This window comes from Symsagittifera roscoffensis, chromosome 8 (assembly GCF_963678635.1).
Source record: "Symsagittifera roscoffensis chromosome 8, txSymRosc1.1, whole genome shotgun sequence".
NCBI lineage: Eukaryota > Metazoa > Xenacoelomorpha > Acoela > Convolutidae > Symsagittifera > Symsagittifera roscoffensis.
Window position 1 is genome coordinate 55030897 of NC_087069.1, and position 25502 is coordinate 55056398.

Here is a 25502-nt window from a genome sequence, read left to right on the forward strand (position 1 = left end):
CGTTTTTGTGTTTTTCTGATTTTCCATTTTTTAAAATTTCGTTACCATTTGATTGGAAGTATCGTCTTCAAGCTCAGTTTTGTCGATAAAAAATGTTAAAAAAAATATTTTGACAACGTAGCAATTCAGTATGATTGAAATTATGCTCTTCTGACAAAAACATTATAAGGAAAGGCAAGTTGTATGTAGCAGTAGTGATGATGGTTTAATTCTGAGGACTACAAAAAGTTGGAAGCTAATTTTAATGTTAACAAAAGAGAGACTTTTCAATACAAGTCAGTTTTTTTCAAAAAAAATAATAGGAAACGATTGATTACATATTTTAAAGAGTAGCAGAATGTGAAAACAGCTGAATGAGATCATGATCAAAATTAGGAGAATAGTTCTTATCGTTATAACCGCAACATTGTTCTCACAATAAGCAAGCATGTCCAGACATTTGTTTCCCAGACAACTGTGTCCCAGACAAAACTCTCCGAAAGACTGAAAAATACCCATAATTTTGTCTACTTTCGACAGCAAGCACTTAATCGTAATGCCTCAGCAGTTATGAATAACCTAAATTTAAAGAAAATTGAATAATGAAAATTTGGGAAACTTTGTCTCGTAGACAAATAATATGGAAATTTATAAGTGTTGGACTGTTTTGTCTGCGACAGTGTCTTCCTTTGACTGAAATATCGATGCAAAAAGGCTAAATGTTGTCTGAAAATTTAGAGAGAAGTAACCAAGAAAACTTTACATCACAATAGACATTCGGTAAGAAATTTATCGATTATTTAATAATAACAACTTTTTCACACGTGGTCGAGCAAACTTTCGTCTGCACCAATGCCCGAAACTGCCTCAATGTCTCTGTCAACAAGTGTCATTAGATCTGTTGTATTGTCTTCGTTCGAGTTTTGCCCCATCTCGAACTCCCTTTGTTGCATCCTTTCTTCAGCTTCTTTCATTTCCAATTGGAACAAACTGATCATAATTTCAAAGCATTCTGAGTTGCTGGGGTTCATTCGCACTCCGTGGTAGGCAAACCTTATAGCATCGACACGAAAGAACTTGGCGAGTGTTTGCTGTAGGCAAAAATTTGCAGCTTCAGCGCACTTAGCAGAAACCTGGATCCTTTTTTCTGCTAAAAGAGACATCGATTCATTTAGATTGTTTTGATAATCGTTTGTAAGTGTCTCGACTAAGTTCTGTAATTCGAGACGTTTTTCCTTTTCAAGGGACAGTTGAGCTAACACAGTATGAGCAGAACTCTGAAACAAAACCGAACTGTAAGTTGTTTTATAAAAGCATTGCTGATTCACTGATCCACTAATACATAATTATTGCACAAAACTTACAGGTTAAGTACTAATTAAAGAACATAAGGATTAATATAGCAAACCGTACTTATGTCTCCAAATCGCTCTGCGAGGTCAAGCAAGCAGGATGGTTTTAATTTTAAAAACTTTTGCTGACAACCCGGATTGACCAAATATTCTATCATTCCATACAATTACATACCTACGAAAAACTGTCTAAAATCTCTGTGATAAGCTTTTTTCGTTCTATGGAAACTGTACGACTAGTGTTTTTCCACAAATCAAAATTTTAATTATTTTTTCTAAGTTTAATTTCTGAAAAAAATTAGGTTGTGTTCGCAACCAAAGGCAACTGACAAAATCCTTGGTTTATTCAAAGCACGGAAGATTGTACGGTCTTGCATTTACAATGCATTGAAAACGACCTGAATTGCCTTCAAGCTGTCTTTCACAAATTTTTCTATTTCGGCAAAATTTTTGAAATTTGATTATTTTTAGAATTTGAGTTTTTTTTATAAAAAGAAATTGATCAAAAACAGTTATTAAGAGAAAACATTACGAGGCCAACCTTTGCATTTTGCGGAAAAAAACTGATTCCTAAACAAGGACGCTCCCTTTGTTCTTGATTTGTTCTTTCGTTTTCTTTGATCGTTCCGACAAAACTTTAACATGTTTAAAGACTTGTCTCTGGAATCCAGGAGCATACACCAAATTTTGCATGCAAAAAAAAATTTTTTTTTGGAAAAAAGTTGTTTGGGTTCAAAATTGGTTTTTCAGTTGAAGAAAAATAAGAAAAAACAAATTTGGGGCAATTTCAAAATTTTTGTGTCGCTATCAAAAAAAGCTAGTCATACAATTTTCATAAATGTGAATTGTATGAGAAGCATTTTTTTCAAAAAACAAAAACCTCCGTTTTTTTATCACAAGACTATTTTACTATAATCAAGCAGCCGTAGAAAATAGTTTTTATCTTTTTTCAACCAATTTTCAAAATTGTACGAAATTTCTAGAGCAAGCATTTTTTCATACACTTGATGTATGGACTTGTATGAAAACCTTTTCAGTGTATGGAGGTCAAGCCGGGTACGCAAATTTTTTTTATAAATTATGTTGATAGAAAATTTAAAATTGAATAAAACTTTTGTTAGAATAAATTCTTATATTTTGAAGTAACCAGTCCAAAAAATTTGATGTCAGTTGATAAATTAAGCACATAAACGAAGGAAGAATTTGACTCATGGATTTTTTTGACAATTTTTTGGTTGCATACATTTATATTTGATGAGCTTGAAAAACTGGGCCTTGTGAATTATCTCGGCCCTTATGCAGGTATCATTTCTGTCTAAAATAAGAATTTCAAAAATTTCAAAAATAATTTGGGTTCTCATTTTTGCGCGTTCGTGTTTGTATTACTCCTTATTTGTTTAGTAGCTAAATAAAACACTCTAATTTCATATGTTTTTCCGAAATTTGGTTTAAGCTATTGAAAAATTGGCAACCAAAAAAGTATTTCTGAAAATTGAAATTGGGAGAGAACAGTTAAAAAGATCCAAAGAAATTTTAAAATGTCAAATGATAAAAAATAATCATAATAATGATTTTATTTTCAAGCCAAAACTATTCTTTCTATGCAATGGTACATTTACAATTAAGCTCGGCTGGAAAGATTGTACGGTCTTGCATTTACAATGCATTGAAAACGACCTGAATTGCCTTCAAGCTGTCTTTCACAAAGTTTTCCATTTCGGCAAAATAATGACATTTGATTATTTTTAGAATTTGAGTTTTTTTATAAAAAAAATTGAACAAAAACAGTTATTAAGAGAAATTCGAAAACAGTTATTAAGAGAAAACATTACGAGGCCAACCTGTGCATTTTGCGGAAAAAAACTGATTCCTAAACAAGGACGCTCCCTTTGTTCTTGATTTGTTCTTTCGTTTTCTTTGATCGTTCCGACAAATCTTTAACATGTTCAAAGACTTGTCTCTGGAATCCAGGAGCATACACCAAATTTTGCATGCAAAAAAATTTATTTCTTGGAAAAAAGTTGTTTGGGTTCAAAATTGGTTTTTCAGTTGAAGAAAAATAAGAAAAAACAAATTTGGGGCAATTTCAAAATTTTTGTGTCGCTATCAAAAAAAGCTATTCATACAATTTTCATATATGTCTAGCAAGTCATTTATAAACTGCAGAAACAACAACGGACCCAGGACTGAGTCTTGTGTTAAACCAAAATAGGTTGTTTCAGTGTCTGATATTAAATTGTTATCGAAGTACTGTTTACGATTTTTATATTAAGATCTTAAAAGACCTCGTAGCTTGTTTCATCTGCGAAGCTTTTTTCTTTTATTTCCTTTTTTGATAGAATCTGTTATCTCCTGTTCCTTATGTATTTATGAATTTTTTAACAAGGTTTTCCTATAACTTTAAACATGAGTTCAAAAAACTCATATACATGTAAAAGAGTTTATATTTGTCCTGAACATATTTCAGAATTTCCCAATTTTCAATTTAAAAGCAGTTCCTCTACACGGTTCTTTGCAGGCTTTCTACTTTTTTAAGCGTGTCTTATAAGCTGTGCGATAGATCAGTACACAAAAAAGATATATTGGTTGAATGTACTGTTTTTATATTGTGAGCAGAGCATGTGCATTACAATAAAATCTAAATTGATAGATTATCGAGCAATATTTGACTGCCCTTTTCAAAGTTTTATCAATCTGTGTTTTTAAAAATAGTTTATCATCAAAAATTAGACGAAGTACTTATGTGATCTGTTTTTAGAAAATTTCTTCCGGTTAAATTCTTTTGTGGCTGTTTCATCCTTGTTTATGGCAAGCTTAATTCTCAAAACAACCTATTTTTCAAAGTGCTTGTATTTTAGTTTACCTGCTGCTGATTTCCTGCTTTAGTTTTTGCATACAATGAGCAATCATCAGCAAACAGTACAATTTTTTTATGCCTACGGACGTCTAGCAAGTCATTTATAAACTGCAAAAACAACAACGGACCCAGGACTGAGTCTTGTGTTAAACCAAAATAGGTTGTTTCAGTGTCTGATATTAAATTGTTATCGACGTACTGTTTACGATTTTTATATTAAGATCTTAAAAGACTTCGTAAACCGTATAAAAGGCACGTTTCGGGTAAAAAATTTTATTCAATATTGTCGATCAGCGTACACACGGAGCCAATATTGTTTTTTAAGTTCTCCACTATTTCTTCACTGAGTTCAAAAGTAGCACCAACTGAGCTTTTTTTCGGAATCGGTACTGACTTGCGTGTGCCTTTATTTCGAGTTGATTGATTTTTGGAACCTTAGAAATTGAAGGATAATATGACAACTCCACAAATTGGATGAAAAGGCAACTCAGTAGCCCAGACATAATCGGATTTATTTTTCTATTAGATTGTTACTTTGGTTGTAATTATCAAGGCTGTTTATTTTTTTAGTAAATGACTACTTCATGAACTTCTTGGGTTAAAATGGTTTCAAAAATAATTACATTTTTTCAGTCTCTACAACATTTTCTAAATACTGTTGTTTTGTAATACTTTAGATTAACTTCTGACCAATTTTCATTTAAAAGTCGTTAAATTTTTCTGTATTTGGAATGCCTGCCGTCTTATGATCTCACTTGTTCTTTTTCTATACCCTCACTTTGACTTTATAAAAGTTTTCGTTTTTTTATGGCTCTTGCTTACAAGTATTCTTTCACAGAAAAAAAATTTTTGATCTTCGACAAACTTTTCAATTTTTTTCGTTAATCCTGGAACTAATCAAGATTACAATCACTTCTATTGCTTACGTATTTTTGTTCAATTTGTTCTTTTTTTACTCTCATTTTTAAGCTGTTGCCCAAAATTTTCCCATTTGTCTTGATTGGGAGCTTAGGAATGAATTTTTTACAAGTAGATTGGATACCTATTAGGAGCAGTGAAAAGCAATCATTCACACCCTCAGTATCCTTTTTCAACTCAAAATTTTAAGTGGTCTGCCACAACGCAAAATTGAATTTCAGCAAAGTTTGATGGTTCTACGCAAGGTTCCGGTTATCTTAAAATTCAAGATTATGTTTTTCAGCAAAAGTTTGTCTTCATTACGAAAAAGTGCTTCAATTTCTCGACACACAATTATTCATGTCTCTTTTTACAATGTGCATACCTCCAATTTGCCTTCTCAACTCGAACAGATAAGCTTGTAATTGATCCAGAAACTTACAATTATTCATTTGAGGTACTTTATAGACAACAATTAGAACAATTTTATCTTCACCGTTTTCCAAAACAAAAGTTAAAAATTCTTCCTTTTATTGGCCATTATCTTTTTACATTATGATTTTTTATATTAGTTGCTCATTTTTTTAGAAGCATTTTTTGTATTTTTAACCAGCTTTAATTAACTTTGAAGTGTTTTGATCAACAAACTGCTGAGACATGCAATCTGATTCTAGAAAAAAAATTTCTTACTTCAGCCTGTTTTGTTTTTTTTTTGAAAATTCAATTAATTTGTTTCTTATTTTTCTCAACCATCTTTTCTGAAAATTGCAACTATGAATTTTTATTCAGTTTCATACTTCTCATTCCTGTTGCTGAAAGTGGCAATCAGGAAAAGATATTTACTTTTGGACGAGCTTAATTGCTGAAAATCGAAAGTGCACTCAGAAGTGCTAATTAATGAAGTTAGAAGAAAAAGAAAACTAAGAATTGAGGTTACACAATTTTTAAGAACTATGATTCAGTTGAAAAAAATTTGTTTATGATGGCTTTTTAGTTAAAAAAAAGAAGAAAACTAAAATAAAGAATTTAAAAGAAAAAAGACAATAAACTTGGAAAGTAGTTGCTGAGAACTTCAAACAGTCTTCACCCTTTTTGCATTTTTCTTGTCTATTTTGTATTAAAGATCATTGAGTTGTTTTGAAACTGAAGTTTAGTTCCGTTAGTTTTGTAACTTGTCTTTTGTACGATGTCTTTCAAACTACACTAGAAAAAAAAAAGAAAAAAGGAGTCATTCGCCTCTAAGGAGAATATGGAAAAAATAGATAGTGAGAAAACGACAAATTTTCGAAAATAAATAGTTTACTCTGAAGAACTAACGTTTTTGCTAGCTCAACAGATGTGAATTTAATAGCTACATTAAGTTTTATAACTCAAAATTTAGAGTTCTGAGCTATTGCTCCCATCTTCACAATTAGAGTTTATTACAGAGTTCAGGTACTTTACGTTTTCGCGTTCAAACTTAGAGAGCTACCATACAGTTTCATGATTCTCCTCTTTTTTTTTCATTTGGGATGCACCGTGTTTTAAAAAGGTCGCCCTATTAGCCAAGGGTTGTTTTTCGATAGCATTTTCCATAGATTTTAAATCGTTCACATCGTCTACTTTTTCATAACGAACTTGCTCACTGTCATTTTTACACAAAACCAACACGCTTCATTTCCAGGAAGATCTAATGAAATAATTTTTGATTGCCTTTTGGTTTATGTTTGATTCACTAGGAGGGAGATGCTCGTTCATGTATATTTATTTCCCATTCAAATTGTTGCGTTTATGGTTCAATTTTTTTTGTAGCCTGTTAATTGCTAATTTGTCCTCCAATCCGACAAATTTTATATTCACCGTACAGGCAATCCAAAAGGTAGACTTTCAGTACCCAGCATAATGTGGTACGCACTCAATGAGCTCTCCGTAACTTATGTGTATCCCAATTATAGGAAAAACCCTAGCACATCACCAATAAGTTTTCTTTTTGATAAAAATCACCCGAACATGTTCTCAGATTAAATGCAGGATTTTTGATTAGGATGGAATCCTTACTGGTATAAAGTTTCTGTATCCTCAACTGTTCGTTTAATTTATTATAAATAGTTTGCAAGTCGCTCGCCTTTTCAGCAAGTTCACTCTTACCAGAAACCAAGTTGTTTGCCATCGGCAGCAACGCCTCTCTGACATTCTTATCTGTAAACTGATTGATGATATCATTCATCTGCTGTGGAATATCCATGATAAACAGAAAAATCTTTTTAATTTAATAAATAATGAAAATTGAATCCAATGAAATGGTGTTTTGTTAATTCAAACTACGAAATCGGCCGTTCAAAGTTTTTAGAAAGGAAGTTTGTTTTTGAAGGTCAAGAAAAAAGCAAATGTTTCTCAGCTATCTTTCATTCTTTCTTTTTGTTTGTGGTCGCATGTGCAGAAAAAATTTTTAGACGTAATTTGAACCCAAAAGACCTTTTCTGCACATGCGATTAACAATTTTATTTATCATATGATAACTTTTATGAAAACTTAAGTACAAGAACAACGGTTTACTTAGTTTGTTCTGGTTTTATAAATTCAAAAAATTACCTGATGACCTGCAATCAGGTCAAAATTTTGAACTGCTTCAATTAGACTTTTTCAGCTGGTCCATGTATGTTTTTCATACCCTCGTATAGGATTGAGACAGTTCTCGGGTTTTACATACTCCAAAACTTGACCATCATCATAAAGTTGAATGGCGTTATTTTTTTCTTGTTTTAGTTTTGTTTTTGATTTTTCACAGTTTTCGATAACTATTTTGTGCATATTTGAGAGATCAAGATTCAGCCGAAGAGACCAAACCTTGGTGGGGGTTAAGTTGGGGGGGGGGGGGGTTTGGTCAAAATTGCTGTTTTTGGGCACTTTTTGGAAAAATACTAGATATTGGCCGCCCCTGGATGAACGTGTTTATTCAATTTGTGCAGAAATTTGCAAACAAAAGAGTCATTATTTACAAAGCATAGTCAGTTTTCATCGATTTTATGTTCAAAAAATAATCAGTTTTATTGAAAACAAAAATGTATTATAATCGATTATAATGGATTATAATGGATATAAACTGTTTCAAAAATAATCGATTAAAACAGATTAAACATCGATCAAGGGGTCTAAATATGCCATGATAATCAATTATAAAGACAACATTTTAGGCAATGAAAATCCATTATAATCGATTATTACCCATTGAACTTCGGTGCGTGGTTTATAAGCTCAAAAAATTACCTGGTGACTTCCAATGAGGTCAAATTTTTGAACTGCTTCAATTATGCTTTTGCAGCTGGTCCAGGTACATTTTTTATACCCTCGTATAGGATTGAGACAGTTCTCGGTTACTACATACTCCAAAACTTGACCATCCTTATAGAGTTGAAGGGCGTTATTTTTTTCCTGTTCCAGTTTTCTTTTTGACTTTTGACAGATTTCGATAAATGTTTCGTGCAAACTTGAGAGATCAGGATTCAGCCGAAGAGACCAAACTGGTCAAAACTGGGGCGAGGAACTGGTCAAAATTGCTGCTTTTGGGCACTTTTTGGAAAATTACTAGATATTGGCCGCCCCCGGATGAACGTGTTTGTTCGATTTTTGCAGAAATTTGCAAAAATAGAGTCAATATTTACAGAACATAGTCAGTTTTCATCGATTTTATGTTCAAAAAATAATCAATTTTTTTGAAAACAAAAATGTATTATAATCGATTATAATGTTTTATGATGGATATAAAATGTTTCAAAAATAATCGGTTAAAACAGATTAAAAATCGATCACGGGGTCTAAATATGCCATGATAATCGATTATACAGACAACATTTTAGGCAATGAAAATCCCTTGTAATCGATTATTACTCATGAAACTTCGGTGCGCGCTTTATAAGCTCAAAAAATTACTTGGTGACTTCCAATCAGGTCAAATTTTTGAACTGCTTCAATTATGCTTTTGCAGCTGGTCCAGGTACATTTTTCATACCCTCGTATAGGATTGAGACAGTTCTCGGGTACTACATACTCCAAAACTTGACCATCATTATAGAGTTGAATGGCGTTATTTTTTTTCCTGTTCCAGTTTTCTTTTTGATTTTTGACAGATTTCGATAAATGTTTCGTGCAAACTTGAGAGATCAGGATTCAGCCGAAGAGACCAAACTGGTCAAAACTGGGGTGAGGAACTGGTCAAAAATGCTGTTTTTAAGCACTTTTTGGAAAATTACTAGATATTGGCCGCCCCTGGATGAACGTGTTTGTTAGATTTTTTGCAGAAATTTGTAAAAATTAGAGTCGTTATTTACAAAATTTATTCAGTTTTCATCGATTTTATTTTCAAAAAATAATAAATTATATTGAAAACAAAAATGGATTATAATGGATTTAAAGGTTTCAAAAATAATCGATTAAAATAGATTAAAAATCAATAACGTGGTCTAAATATGCCATGATAATCGATTATATAGACACATTTAGGCAATAAAATCCATTATACTCGATTATTACCCATGAAACTTCGGTGCGCGGTTTATAAGCTCAAAAAGTTACCTGGTGGCTTCCAATCAGGTCAAAATTTTGAACTGCTTCAACTAGACTTTTGCAGCTGGTCCATGTATATTTTTCATACCCTCGTATAGGATTGAGACAGTTCTCGGGTTTTACATACTCCAAAACTTGACCATCATTATGAAGTTGAGTGGCGTTATTTTTTTCTTGTTCCATTTTTGTTTTTGGTTTTTGACAGATTTCGATAACTGTTTCGTGCAAACTTGAGAGATCGGGATTCAGCCGAAGAGACCAAACGTTGGTAGGGGGGGTATGTTGGGGGGGGGCTGAGGAAGTGGTCAAAATTGCTGTTTTTGTGCACTTTTTGGAAAATTACTAGATATTGGCCGTTCATGGATGAACTTGTTTGTTCTATTTTTGCAGAAATTTGCAAACAATAGAGTCAATAGTTACAAAACTTAGTCAGTTTTCAATTTTATGTTCAAAAATAATCAATTTTTTTGAAAACAAAAACGTATTATAATCAATTATAATGTATTATAATGGATATTAAATGTTTCAAAAAAAAATAGTCGATTAAAACAGATTAAAAATCGATCACGGGGTCTAAATATGCCATGATAATCTTTTATATAGACACAATTTTAGGCAATAAAAATCCATTATAATCGATTATTACCCATGAAACTTCGGTGCGCGGTTTATAAGCTCAAAAAATTACCTGGTGACTTCCAATCAGTTCAAATTTTTGAACTGCTTCAATTATGCTTTTGCAGCTGGTCCAGGTACATTTTTCATAACCTCGTATAGGATTGAGACAGTTCTCGGGTACTACATACTCCGAAACTTGACCATCATTATAGAGTTGAATGGCGTTATTTTTTTCCTGTTCCAGTTTTCTTTTTGATTTTTGACAGATTTCGATAACTGTTTCGTGCAAACTTGAGAGATCAGGATTCAACCGAAGAGACCAAATGTTGATGGGGGGGGTTCGTTGGGGAAGGGCTGAGGAAATGGTCAACAATGCTGTTTTTGAGCACTTTTTGAAATTTACTAGATATTGGCCGCCCTTGGATGAACGTGTTCGTTAGATTTTTGCAGAAATTTGCAAAAATTAGAGTCGTTATTTACAAAATTTAGTCAGTTTTCATCGATTTTATGTTCAAAAAATAATCAATTATATTGACAACAAAAATGGATTATAATGGATTTAAATGTTTCAAAAATAATCGATTAAAATAGATAAAACATCGATTACGTTTTCTAAATATGCCATGATAATCGATTTTATAGACAACATTTTAGGCAATAAAGTCCATTATACTCGATTATTACCCACGAAACTTCGGTGCGCGGTTTATAAGCCCAAAAAATTACCTGGAGGCTTCCAATCAGGTCAAAATTTTGAACTGATTCAATTGACTTTTGCAGCTGGTCCATGTATATTTTTCATACCCTGGTATAGGATCGAGACAGTTCTCGGGTTTTACTTAATCCAAAACTTGACCATCATTAAAAAGGTGAATGGCGTTGTTTTTTTCTTGTTCCAGTTTTGTTTTTGATTTTTGACAGATTTCGATAACTGTTTTGTGCAATTTTGAGAGATCAGGATTCAGCCGAAGAGACCAAACGTTGGTGGGGGGTACAGTGGGGGGGGGGGGGTGAGGAACTGGTCAAAATTGCTGTTTTTGGGCACTTTTTGGAAATTTATTAGATATTGGCCGCCCCTGGACGAACGTGTTTGTTCAATTTTTACAGAAATTTGCAAAAAAAGAGAGTCAATATTTACAAAACATAGTCAGTTTTCATCGATTTTAAGTTCAAAAAATAGTCAATTTTTTTGAAAACAAAAATGTATTATAATCGATTATAAAGTATTAAAATAGATATAAAAAGTTTCAAAAATAATCGATTGAAACAGATTAAAAATCAATCACGGGGTCTAAATATGCCATGATAATCGATTATTTGGACAACATTTTAGGCAATGAAAATCCATTGTAATCGATTATTACCCATGCAACTTCGGTGCGCGGTTTATAAGCTCAAAAAATAACCTGGTGACTTTCAATCAGGTCAAATTTTTGAACTGCTTCAATTATGGTTTCGCAGCTGGTCTAGGTACATTTTTCACACCCTCATATAGGATTGAGACAGTTCTCGGGTACTACATACTCCAAAACTTGACCATCATTATAGAGTTGAAAGGCGTTATTTTTTTCATGTTCCAGTTTTCTTTTTGTTTTTTGACAGACTTCGATAACTGTTTCGTGCAAACTTGAGAGATCAGGATTTAGCCGAAGAGACCAAAAGTTGGTAGGGGGGGTACGTTGGGAAGGGGGCTAAAGAACTGGTCAAAATTGCTGTTTTTGGGCATTTTTTGGAAAATTACTAGATATTGGCCGCCCCTGGATGAACGTGTTTGTTCGATTATTGCAGAAACTTGCAAAAAATAGAGTCATTATTTACAAATCTTAGTAAGTTTTCATCGATTTTATGTTCAAAAAATAATCAATTATATCGAAAACAAAAATGGATTATAACCGATTATAATGTTTTATGATGGATATAAAATGTTTCAAAAATAATCGGTTAAAACAGATTAAAAATCAATCACGGGGTCTAAATATGCCATGATAATCGATTATACAGACAACATTTTAGGCAATGAAAATCCCTTGTAATCGATTATTACTCATGAAACTTCGGTGCGCGGATTACAAGCTCAAAAAGTTACCTGGTAACTTCCAATCATGTCAAGTTTTTGAAGTGCTTCAATTATGCTTTTGCAGCTGGTCCAGGTACGTTTTTCATACCCTCGTATAGGTTTGAGACAGTTCTCGGGTACTACATACTCCAAAAGTTGACCATCATTATAGAGTTGAATGGCGTTATTTTTTTCCTGTTCCAGTTTTCTTTTTGATTTTTGACAGATTTCGATAACTGTTTCGTGCAAACTTGAGAGATCAGGATTCAGCCGAAGAGACCAAATGTTGATGGGGGGGTTCGTTGTGGGAAGGGCTGAGGAACCAGTCAAAAATGCTGTTTTTGGGCACTTTTTGGAAAAGTAATAGATATTAACCGCCCCTGGATGAACGTGTTCGTTAGTTTTTTGCAGATATTTTTAAAAAAAATAGAGTCATTATTTACAAAACTTAGTCAGTTTTGATCAATTTTATGTTCAACAAATAATCAATTATATTGAAAACAAAAGTGGATTATAATGGATTTAAATGTTTCAAAAATAAACGATTAAAATAGATCAAAAATCGATTACGTGGTCTAAATATGCCATGTAATCGATTATATAGACAACATTTTAGGCATTAAAATCCATTGTAATCGATTATTACCCATGCAACTTCGGTGCGCGGTTCATAAGCTCAACAAATAACCTGGTGACTTTCAATCAGGTCAAATTTTTGAACTGCTTCGATTATGGTTTCGCAGCTGGTCTAGGTACATTTTTCACACCCTCATATAGGATTGAGACAGTTCTCGGGTACTACATACTCCAAAACTTGACCATCATTATAGAGTTGAATGGCGTTATTTTTTTCCTGTTCCAGTTTTCTTTTTGATTTTTGACAGATTTCGATAACTGTTTCGTGCAAACTTGAGAGATCAGGATTCAGCCAAAGAGACCAAATGTTGATGGGGGGGTTCGTTGTGGGAAGGGCTGAGGAACCAGTCAAAAATGCTGTTTTTGGGCACTTTTTGGAAAATTACTAGATATTGGCCGCCCCTGGATGAACGTGTTTGTTAGTTTTTTGCAGAAATTTGTTAAAAAAATAGAGTCATTAATTACAAAACTTAGTCAGTTTTGATCGATTTTATGTTCAAAAAATAATCAATTATATTGAAAACAAAAGTGGATTATAATGGATTTAAATGTTTCAAAAATAAACGATTAAAATAGATCAAAAATCGATTACGTGGTCTAAATATGCCATGTAATCGATTAGATAGACAACATTTTAGGCATTAAAATCCATTGTAATCGATTATTACCCATGCAACTTCGGTGCGCGGTTTATAAGCTCAAAAAATAACCTGGTGACTTTCAATCAGGTCAAAATTTTGAACTGCTTCAATTATGGTTTCGCAGCTGGTCTAGGTACATTTTTCACACCTTCATATAGGATTGAGACAGTTCTCGGGTACTACATACTCCAAAACTTGACCATCATTATAGAGTTGAATGGCGTTATTTTTTTCCTGTTCCAGTTTTCTTTTTGATTTTTGACAGATTTCGATAACTGTTTCGTGCAAACTTGAGAGATCAGGATTCAGCCGAAGAGACCAAATGTTGATGGGGGGGTTCGTTGTGGGAAGGGCTGAGGAACCAGTCAAAAATGCTGTTTTTGGGCACTTTTTTGGAAAATTACTAGATATTGGCCGCCCCTGGATGAACGTGTTCGTTAGTTTTTTGCAGAAATTTGTTTAAAAAATAGAGTCATTATTTACACAACCTAGTCAGTTTTGATCGATTTTATGTTCAAAAAATAATCAATTATATTGAAAACAAAAGTTGATTATAATGGATTTAAATGTTTCAAAAATAAACGATTAAAATAGATCAAAAATCGATTACGTGGTCTAAATATGCCATGTAATCGATTATATAGACAACATTTTAGGCAATAAAATCCATTATACTCGATTATTACCACTTAAACTTCGGTGCGCGGTTTATAAGCTCAAAAAGTTACCTGGTGACTTCCAATCAGGTCAAGTTTTTGAACTGCTTCAATTATGCTTTTGCAGCTGGTCCAGGTACATTTTTGATACCCTCGTATAGGATTGAGACAATTCTCGGGTACTACATACTCCAAAACTTGACCATCATTATAGAGTTGAATGGCGTTATTTTTTTCCTGTTCCAGTTTTCTTTTCGATTTTTGACAGATTTCGATAACTGTTTTGTTCAAACTTGAGAGATCAGGATTCAGCCAAAGAGACCAATTTGAGTACTGGATGCAGAGGTACAAGTAATCGAACCTGTCATTTTGAACAATTATTTCCAAATGTTTATGCAAGGAGTTAGAACAGAGTTCGAGCATATCCGCAACCTTTTGTCTGCTAACTACTGCTTGCTTTCGATCACCACATTTTACATACTGGAAATACTCTAAGAAAAGCAACTCGTATGCTTCTAAGTAACATTCCAATTGGTGGCGCTTATAAAAGACGTCTTCGGGATGCGCATCCACATGAATTTTGAGTACTGTTAACAATTCCCTCAGTTCGTTTAAACTGCACTTTCTACCATCTGTTTTTTTAATGTACTGATCTAATTGAGGACATAATACCAAAGGTCTGTTACAAAGTGCGTCTGTTTGATTTTGAAGGCCTTTACAGAATTGACTTATATCAAACGAAGGAACTGTCATATAGGTAAATTCTATAACAAAACAGTTATTTGAGCCTCCAGAAACTGACCGATTCAATAATTCGCAACTGATTCTGTCGAATCTATTTTCAACAACAAATAGGAACGTGGCAATGCACTGCTGTTGATACCACTTCAGTGCCTCATCTGAACTCGTTTTTGCTTTATTTGTTAGATTCAGCACCGTTGTATCTTTTTCTTTTCCCTTGAAAGAGTACTGTTTAACTTCATTCGTTGAGCACCAATTTAGGCAACTTTGAGTAACTTCAGTCTCCTCCAAGCAAGTCAATTTTGGCATATTGCCAATAATGACAATAATTTTGTCTGGTCGACAAATTTCATCGTCTTCTAACACCGCCGTGATGTAATTTGAACAATTGTTTTCATTAATATAAAACTTTCGGGTTTTTCTTGTAAGGTACACAGCGACGTTCCATGCGATGAACAAAAAGAACCAAAATCTTTCTTATTAATTTTCTAATTTTGTTGGTGATTTTTCTGCACTTAACATATGTCTCGAACAATAAACGAGCAAAAATTATGCAGATGGTCTACTTCTTCTCTTTTGCATTCAACTTACACTCTACGTTGCGGTTGAGGCTTCAATAAAAAATCATGACAATTCTCTTTTAAACATTACACAGTTTATTGGCTTCGTTATGTTGAGACATTTTACCCGCATCTAAGAAAAGAACAAATTGATTAAAATGAAATTTTGTGGTCTAAAACATTATCAATATAATCGGTTCCCATTTTAGGCTTAGACAACAAAATTGAACAGAAAATGAATTCAAATCCATTTTCTCGCAAAATTCAGTTCAGCTGGGATTCATTTGGTTGAGGGGGGTTAGGATTAATTCAGGTTGGGGATGGCGGGTGTAAGAGTACAAAGGGGGCAAAGGGGCAAACATTGGAGTGGACAGAAGCGGGCAATTAATGAATGGAGCAAAACTCAGCTATTGATTAATATAAAACAGAAACAAAATTATCAATGTTTTAAAAAAATCAAAAATAACCAACTTTAGTTTTAAACGTAGAAAAAGCTTTATGTGCGTTGAAATTCGCATCTTAATAAAGTGGAGAAAAATTGTTATAATTGAGTTTTATTGTCAGTGTCCACAAAAAAAAGAAAAAAAAAACAATTTTGATGGATTAAAAATGAGTTTTGTTGCCTCGAAGAATTGTAATGTTATAATCCATTTTCGATTGATTGTAATCGATTTTTTTTCACTTTTGTAGACACTGACAGTGAAACTCAATTATAATCGATTTTTTTCATGGAACTCCCAGCATTTTTTTTTCTGAGAAGTTCCTCTATCTCTGTCGTAAGCAAGATAAGGTTTTTAAGTTTTCCGAAAAGGCTATATCTAAGACAAAAACTCAGAAACAATGAGAAACAATCGATTCAAAAAACCTACAACTTAGAAGCTTTTAGAAGCTTATAAAAATATATTTTGTTTGAAGGCTTTGAAATGTTAGTAAAAACTGTGACTTTACCACCAATGGTACCAGCATACTGGTATGCAATTCGCGTAAAGATCGATAGAGCGTATAGTTTATCTCCTCAACAGCAAAAAGAGTCAGTGAGCGAACTCCCACTTGACCTATACATTTAGGTGTACTTCAGCTTTAAGCCTTAATAGTCATCGCACGAGAAAAAAAAACCTAGCGCTAAAAACTTTTTAAACTGATAAAGTTAACAGCCCAGAGTCCAAGCGGTTCATGGCATTAATTCGAAGCAGGAAGATGTAAACCTAAAAATATAGATTGAAGATTGATTTAATCATAACAACTAATAAATTTTGTGATATAATCCTATCAAGATGTTTACAAAACATTACCCACAATGTTTCATGGATAATAATCGATTGAAAATTGTTTGACACGCATTTATCGTCAGCCATGTCGATAAAACCAACAACGCAAAATCAGAGCGGGTCATCGTATCAATGCGAACCAGAAAAATCCTATCCACTGATTTAAATTTACAATTTCATATAATCATAACAAACAGCGGTTGCAAAATAACTGTATCGTAATTGCGATATAAGTTCATCAAAAAAATGAAGAAAAAAAACGATGAGTCTAATCAATTCTAAACACCTTTTCAGAAACATCAAAGCAGTGAAATTAAATAGGTTACGAAAACTTGAGAGATACAAAGAGAACTACATCTCTAGAAAGTCTGGACCTTGCAAAGAGAAAAATTAATAACTAAAGATAAAACGCTGAGCTTTGGCTCTAGATAAAAAGTTTCACGAAACTGCAAAAAAAAGGTTTTAGGAGCAATGCAAAGTAATAACTTTGACAAAAAAATGAAATATGTTGCACGTGGTGAATTGAAAACACAAAAAAAGCAGTGAATGGAAATTTAAGGGAAAATTAATTAAAACTAAACAATATAAAAAAGTAACTGTAAAAAAAATTTCCGACATAAAAATCCAAACATCAGGAAACAGTTTTTTAATTTTATGTCGCAATGTCAATTTCATGCTCAATAAACTACGGTTGCGATTAAACTGTATCATATATGTGATATAACATTGTCAAGGAAATTTTAAACAAATTATGAGTCTAATCATTTCTAGAAAACATTCGAAAACATCAAAATATAGCAAAACTGAATAGTTTTTGAATTTTCCGAACTTTGAGAGATACGAAACTACAATCTTCTGTACGTAATAAATTGTGCGAGATTTAAGATAATGATGTTAAGCTTTTTTCCATATGTGAAAATTTTATGACAAGCATTTATGGCCAACCCTGGTCGATAAAACCAACAACACAGAGTCAGAGCGGGTCATCGTAACAATGCGAATCAAATAGACACTATCACATGGGTATATTTCAAGATTGATACAATCATGAAAAAAACAGTTGCGATAGAACTGTATCGTAGTTCTGATATAACTTTATTAAGAAAATTACAAGCAAACCATGTGTCTAATCATTTTTAGAAAAACTTTCAAAAACATCAAAGAATTGCGGAAATAAACAGTTCATGAAATTTCGAAACTTTGAGAGATAATAAACAACATTTTTCTTGCCATATTGATTTTTGTGAATTTGTATGATAAGAATTTTTCCATATAGGAATATTGTATGACAAGCTTTTATGGTCAACCTGTGTCAACAACAACAACAATAAAACCAACAACACAGAGCCAGAGCGGGTCATCGTATAAATGCAAATCAGAACAGTTCCATCCTATGAATTTTTTTACAGATTGATACAGTCATAATAAACTCCACTTGCGATTTAACTGTAGCGTACGAAGAAAATTTTCAAGAAAGTTACAGATAAACTATGAGTCTAATGATTCTTAGAATAACTTTCAAAACATCATATTAGTGCGAAATTAAATTGTTTTTGAACTTTGATACTTTGAGAGATACGAAAATACATTTTTCTGTGCTTATTGAATTGTGCGAAATTGTAATAACACGCACTTTTTTAATTAAAAAAATTAGGAACACGCATTTTTGGTCATCCCGGGTCAATAAAACCAAGAACACAGAGTCAGAGCGAGTCGTTTGTATCAATGCGAATAAGAAAGATCCTATTCTATGAGTGTATTTTATAGATTGAAATAATCATAACAAACTTTGTTTGCAATATAAATGTAACATAGTTTTGATATAACCTGATCAAGAAAAAAAACAAATAACTACGAGCGTAACCATTCTAGCAAAAGTTTCTAAAACATCAATATATAGCGAAATTAAATAAGTTACCAAATTTCGAAACAGTAAGAGATGCAAAAAGTACATCTCTAAAATATCTGGAACATGCAAAAAAAATATTAGTTGAGATTGAAATTCTGAGCCGTGGCTTCAAAGAAAAAAAATTCACGAAACTGCAAAAAAAAATGATTTTAGGAGCAATGAAAAGTAATACTTTCGACAAAAAAATGAAAAATTTTGCACATGGTCAAATGAAAACACAAAAAGGGCAGTGAACGGAAACTTGATCAATTCTTAACTATATAAAAAAGTGGAAGTGAAAGAAAATTTCTGAAGCAAAAATCCAAACACGAGGAAACTCTTTTTTATTTTTATGTCGCAATTGCAAATTCATGCTCAAACAAACAATGACAAAAATGCAGGCAAAAATTGTTTTATTTATCTATAACGTAGACGGTTTCGGCTGAGTTTTTTGTTCGAAAGAAAACCATTGGACTAATGGTTTTTTTGCGTAACCAAAATTGAAATTTTTTATGCTTTAATAAAAAGATTTACTTTAGTTTGTGAAAAATATCAGGCCACGATTTTTGATGAGTATATTTTTTGACTAAAACCTTTCTAACTAAACACAAAGTAGTAAGGTTTTCATTCATATTTCTGAGTCAGCTCTGAAATATCCTTTTACAACTTTAACAAAAATGCAAGTATCTAAAAAATTTTCGAAAAAAAACTCGAAATTGGATCGGAAAGTAATTGATTTTTGATTTTTGGAAAAATTCTGATTACTTTGGCTGGCGTATAAATTTCTTATTTTGAAAAGCTTATTGCAGATTTTGCTCACAGGTTTCTGTGCATATGGAATTTAGCGAATTTTTATGATAAGCCCTTTTCCAGATAGGAAAACTTTGCGATAAGGCTTTTTGGTCAAACCGGGTCAACATAACCAACAACACACAGTCAGACCGGGTCATTGTATCAATGGGAAACAGGTAGATCCTATCCTATCAACTTATTTTAAAGATCAATATCATCATAACAAATTTCAGTTGCAAGATAACTGGATCGTAATTGTGATAAAACTTTATCAAGAGAGTTACAAACAAGCTATGAATCTAATCATTTCAAGAAAAACTTTCGAAAATATCAAATATAGCGAAATTAATTAGTGTATGATTTTTCGAAACTTTGAGAGATACAAAAATTTTATCTCTAGAAGCTCTGGATCATGCAAAAAAAAAATAGTAACTAAGTGTTAACTAAGGATGAAATTCTTAGCCTTTACTCTAGAAAAATGTCACTAAAGGGGAGTAATATTTTCGACAAAATTTTCTTAAAATCTCGAACATGTTAAAAAGAAAGCACAACAAAAGGGGAGATTACAGAATTTCAAAAAAAGATCGATCGAATCTCAACTTTATGAGAGAAAGGCATTAAAAGAAAAACTGTGACAGAAATTCGAAACATCTTGACAATGTTAAAAAGAAATTTTGCGTGAAAAAGAGCTTGAAGGAAGCTTGAAAAATTGAATCTAAATCAACTATAAAAAGTACCGGCTCCAATTTACGCGCAAATAATGGTCAGCTACTTACAGCGTATTACGAAATGAGATGCGGAATTCAGCAAACCATAGCGGTATGTAAACAAGACTGCTCGTATATCAGGGCAAAGCTTTAATTCATATCGAATAATTTTTGGGAAAAAAAAATATTGAAAACCTATACACTTTGGGCAAAATTAAAGTGTAAAATTTTGAGTCGTACGAGATTAATACGACCAATTAGCTAGCCTCAATTAAATTTGGAACGAGTCTGTTGTGCAGGATAATTCGCCACGCATGAATCATTTGCGCTACGTTATCATCATTATCACTAAATTTTTCAAATCGCATAGTTTAGTCCAGAACATGGCATATTTGGCAATTTTCAAATACCCAAAACTTTACAAAAAAATCGGATGTGAAATATCTTTTTATATTTGAACCCAAAAAGCTGATATCTTCAATGATGCATAAAAACTTTTTGTTAAAAATTATTATTTCGATCGGTGAAAATTGACTGAATAAAAAAAACCAAACAGAGCATAAATATTCCGTTTTCTTCAAAAGTCGGAAAAAAACTAAACAACAGATATAATGAAAAGAATTGAACATTAAATCCAATTTCAGATATCAAAATATAAAAGGAAATAACTTGATTTGCAATACCGACTTAAGTTTGGGAAAAAAGAGCACGTTTTGGTAACATATGTACTGCTTTAAAACCAAAGTATAGATGATTGAGATAAGGTTCCTTATAAAAACAAACCCATCATAAAAGTTACTGATTCGGTTTGTTTTGTTTTGAAAAAAAAAATAGCTGAAAAAACATCAAACTTGCAAATTTTAATAAATATCCGAATCTGGTCAAATATTCGAGCTAAAATATCAAACTTGGCAAAAAGTCAAGTTGTTTCAAGAAAATTTTGTAAACACACCTTTTCCTTTAACAGATTTTGCTGAAATTTGATGGTTGTGGAAATATCACAGCTAGAATATGAAAGTTCAAATTGGAAAAGCAAAATCACAAATGAAACATGAAACTTAAAAAAAGCAAAAAAGTGAAGGTTGGCTTTGTTAGTTTTTTACAGAAAATAACACAAATTAATTGCATGTGGCCTTTATTGATAGAACTTAACTGTATTTAACCAATCGAATCAGATAATAAATTCACGGAAAACCGGTTCCGGTGTCTCACTATCTGAATATTTACAGTCAAACCTTTTAAAAAAGAAAGTATCATGGCAGTAAAAAAAATCCAAAACCGGAACGAAATTTTTTTCCAAAACTGAGATCGATTGAATTGTAATTGATTCAAATCTATAGTTATTTAGTTCCAATTTTAAAAGCATGGAAGGCCGTACAGATTCGAAATTAAATCAGAGACCTCATTTGCTTCCAGTTCCGAATCGAAGTAAGACTTGTCGCCTACAACTATTGCCAGGTTTATAGTAGCTCGTGTTATTGACATAACGAAACTATCTACGAAATCCTTAAGATTTTGTCCGGTGAAGTTTTTCTCCAGCAAAATAACAACCGTACCAAACTCACTTCCAGTTATAACTTCGGTAGACTCAAGTTGAATTTTTGGCAAAATCTGACAGCCGTGAAGGTACACATTGTAAAAGTTAGAGCGTAGAATTAATCCTTTCTTTTTCATACAAGCAACTAATAATATCTGAGCTTTTGGCGATAAAAACGATATTATCACAAGAATACTCGGCATAGCGTACGAAAGTGAAACATATCTCATCACTGTTTCGACGCATTTATCAATGAAAGTCTCAATTTGAAGACCATCTGCAGATTCAACATATAAAATATCAGCTCTATTAGTACCGTCCAAGCTATGCGGTGGATTCCCCGACAATTCGGTTAGCTTGTGGCTTCCAACTATGTTTCTGATTATATTTTCGGTAAACATGTGCAGTTGTTTTGTGGATCTCAATGTTTGTTTCAGCTTGAACTCCTGGAAGTTTTCGGAACTCCAGGCTCTAAAATCGGGATCTGCAGTTTTCATTGATGAAAAAAAACATAAGTGAACGTTTTTCTTTAATTTTCCGTGTAAATTTTTTATGAAACGAACAGATAGATCTTCGTCAATCAAAACGATACCTCTGTGAAGTTCAGATAATTTTTCTATTTTCCAAAATTCGATGCTTGTTCCACTCACACTTTCTTTTAGCTCTGAGAAAAGAACTTTAGCTTTACCACGAGAGCCGTCACATATAACTACCTTGCACTGTTTATCGCCGTTTTCTTCAAAGATACGACAGGCTAATTGCGCTAAGTACATCATCAGCATTGTCTTTCCTGATCCCTTTGGCCCACTAACAACTAATCTGAGCGGTTTGGGCGCATTCGAGAACAATGTGGTCTTTGAACACTTTTGAAGTAAAATGAAGACGGCAGCAATGATGTCCAATTGTTCTTTTGTCCAAAGAATTACCCGTGTTTTTGCACGTCCTGTTTTGTTACATTGCTCTTTCACGCGGCGTATGAGATCTTGTTTATCGTCTTTTCGGTCTGTTAGTACTTCGCTGAATTGTTTTTCGATCCATGAATCCAATTCACTCGTTTTAACCTGAATGGACTGGATTTCATTCGAAGTAAACTTTTGATGGATAAGTGAGCTGGCTCCTCCCATTGAATTCAGTGCCACAAGTCGGGCAACCAAAACGTCGAAGTGGTTTGTTTCAATCATGTCGGGAATTTCTTGCAAACTGTCTTTCCAAGCCGAAGCGAAGTTTTTCAAACTTGCTTTTTGAAAAACTAAAACTTTGTTTGTGGCACCAATTTGTGCATTAACATACCAAGCGCTGTCCTCTGAAAGTTTTGCTACGGAAGTGTTATCACCGGGAATATAACAAAAAACCGCATGAATAGGAACGTTATCAAGAGGTTCCACACAAGGATAGTTATACAATGATAGGAAGCTCAAGAACTTTGTGTGTTTAATCATTTCCTGTTTCAGTTTTTCAGTTTCTTCATTTTTTTCATTTTCTTTGAGAGTTTCTTCATTTTTGTTGAAGGTTTTGTTTTTGACATTGAAAACGAACAAACCTTTTTGTGGGTGAGCAACAATCATGTCAATTTCTACGCTACCAGGGCTTCCTTTTTCAAAAATGTGACTTCCATCAACATTTGGAAAAATCATAATTCCTGCTTCGTCGGTTAATACTTCGTTTGTAAACAGTTTATAAATTTTATTTTCTCCTTTTTCTCCTTTTACGAGCGATTTGTATTTAGTTTGCAGTTTTTTGCTCAAATCTTCATGTCTTACCATCATTCGCGGGACTTTAACACACGGAATTGAGACTTTATTTCCAGGTTTTTTCCAATGTGGGTACTGCATTTTCGCGAATTCCATCAAAGCATTGTTTTGACGAAGTTTTATTTCTGCCCCTCCCGGCCAATGGATAACTGTTTCGTCTAACTCTGCTTCAAATTTTTCTTTTTCGCCCGCAGTACTTTTTTGACACAAAGGTGGCACATTTTCCCTGTTTTCGTCTGGCGCAAAGTTTGATCTATCATTTGAAACTCTTATGTCGTCAGAGGTATAGAATGGAGAAGTTGAAGGGAAAAATGTTAATAGTTCGATCAGCACGTACTCGTTGTCTGCTTCTTCTTCCCCGAATTTTTCGTCGGCACTTCTCGATTTAGATAAAAATGAACCCATCAGCCTTGATAAAGGTAATCTCAGCTAAGTACACCTGAGCAAAACACCCCTCCGCTCAGATAGAACTAACGTAACCTAAATTGAATGGTAAATAGAGGAAACAAACTAGCAAGACAAATGTCAGAGAGTGGACAAGTCATAATTACTGCTGTTGTAAACAAGTCATAATTACTGCTGTTGTAGACAAGTCATAATTAGAAAAAACGAAACAACTGGCGATTCATGAACGCAGTTGATAAAGCTGTTTTTTTTTCAAAAAAAGTATCTATATTCACCATTTTAGTTTGAGCTGATGAATTAAACATGCTGCAATTATGTAATTTAAAAAACTTTAAGCAGATAGTGAAGTTTAGAAGTTGTGAATAAGAAAAAAAATCGTCGATCTTAAATTTCTTTTTTCATTTTTGCTATAAAATTTATTCTGAAAAAAAACTCAGACCTTTCCTCAGGTTTAAAAGTTGTCTACAAACAAGGTCTCTTTTTGAAATTTGATTCAAAATCAGTTGTGTTTTACATGATATTATTATAAAGCTAAAGTGATTTTTTTACTTTATTCCAAGTGATTGGAAAACAAACTTCCCGTAATCCATATTTACTTCCCACATTGTCTAGCAAATGGTCTATAAGAAAATATTTTTCAAGTTAGTTTTATTTGCCTTGTCATATCGTAATGTATGAGCGTTTATAGAATCCAAACGGATTGACTAGTGGTATCTAAATGACTCTGATTGAGAAAAAGTAACTGAACTCAAATCTGAATTAACACCAACTGAACAGTATCGCTCAGCCATATAGTCTATCTTATCAGCCAAGGCCATTCATCCGGTCTCTGACTAACTATATGTAGATTTTCATTAAAACTAATTACTTAATAATAGTTTGAGCAAATCCGATCGGAGGACGCTTCCCCTTGTGAAAATAAAATAGAGTTTCAACGTCCCAGTGGGACCAATTGTGAGTTTTATAGTCACTGTGTGACACTGGAGTTTTCTAGTCCCTGTGGGACTGACTTGATTGCCCCGCCTCAATTTTGTTCTTTGGTGTTGTCCTGTGAGTGTCATCCTGCCTCCGTGAGTGATGTTCTTGTGGTCTCTGTATCCTTCATTTTTGTCGGCGGCGCTGTTAGGGTTTCATCCTGGTCATGGATTTTCTCAAGCTCCCATGTGGTGATCGCGTCTTCTTTCGTTAGGTTATTTTCGGTGTGGGTAGTTTTATTTGGGCTGTCTGACAGGGAGACCAAATTTATTATGTTGATAGTGTCGCTGTCCTTTTTCTTCGGCTTGATCCTTTCGAGGAATTTTATGCATGCTACAAGTTCTGACGAGTCTTTTTCAAAGCCCATTTCACGAATAAAATTCTTGATACATTTGTTTTCATGGACGCTCGTGGTTTGTTTTGTGCTTGTGGTCTGTTGTTCTGGGACGCAATTGAGAATTTTCACGGCGAATCGATGATATTGATTGGAATCGAGTTTCCCAATGCTGACTTCGGTATGGCCCGTCGGCTCCTTGTCAATTTTTGTGTCGGTTCTGCGCTTGTCGCAGGTTGCCGCGGCGGTGTTGTTCTTGTGTTGTTTCGTTTTGGGGAGGATGCAGTGTTTTCCATGTTTTACGAGGCGG

General features: G+C 33.2%; 2 protein-coding genes and 1 long non-coding RNA gene across 3 annotated transcripts in view; 2 read left to right on the forward strand and 1 right to left on the reverse strand.

Moving 5' to 3' along the window:
* LOC134853395 (uncharacterized) overlaps window positions 1-25502 on the forward strand; it is a 551043-nt gene that overhangs the window by 247684 nt on the left and 277857 nt on the right. The gene's annotated exons all lie outside the window — the stretch shown is intronic.
* The window catches only part of LOC134853394 (uncharacterized), a 410233-nt gene that overhangs the window by 57825 nt on the left and 326906 nt on the right, over window positions 1-25502 (forward strand). The gene's annotated exons all lie outside the window — the stretch shown is intronic.
* LOC134852886 (uncharacterized) lies at window positions 191-23958 on the reverse strand. The gene is made up of 3 exons (XR_010164301.1): window positions 21569-23958; window positions 14307-15396; window positions 191-1256 (listed from the first exon to the last, which is right to left on the reverse strand). It is a non-coding gene; the product is annotated as an uncharacterized LOC134852886 (long non-coding RNA).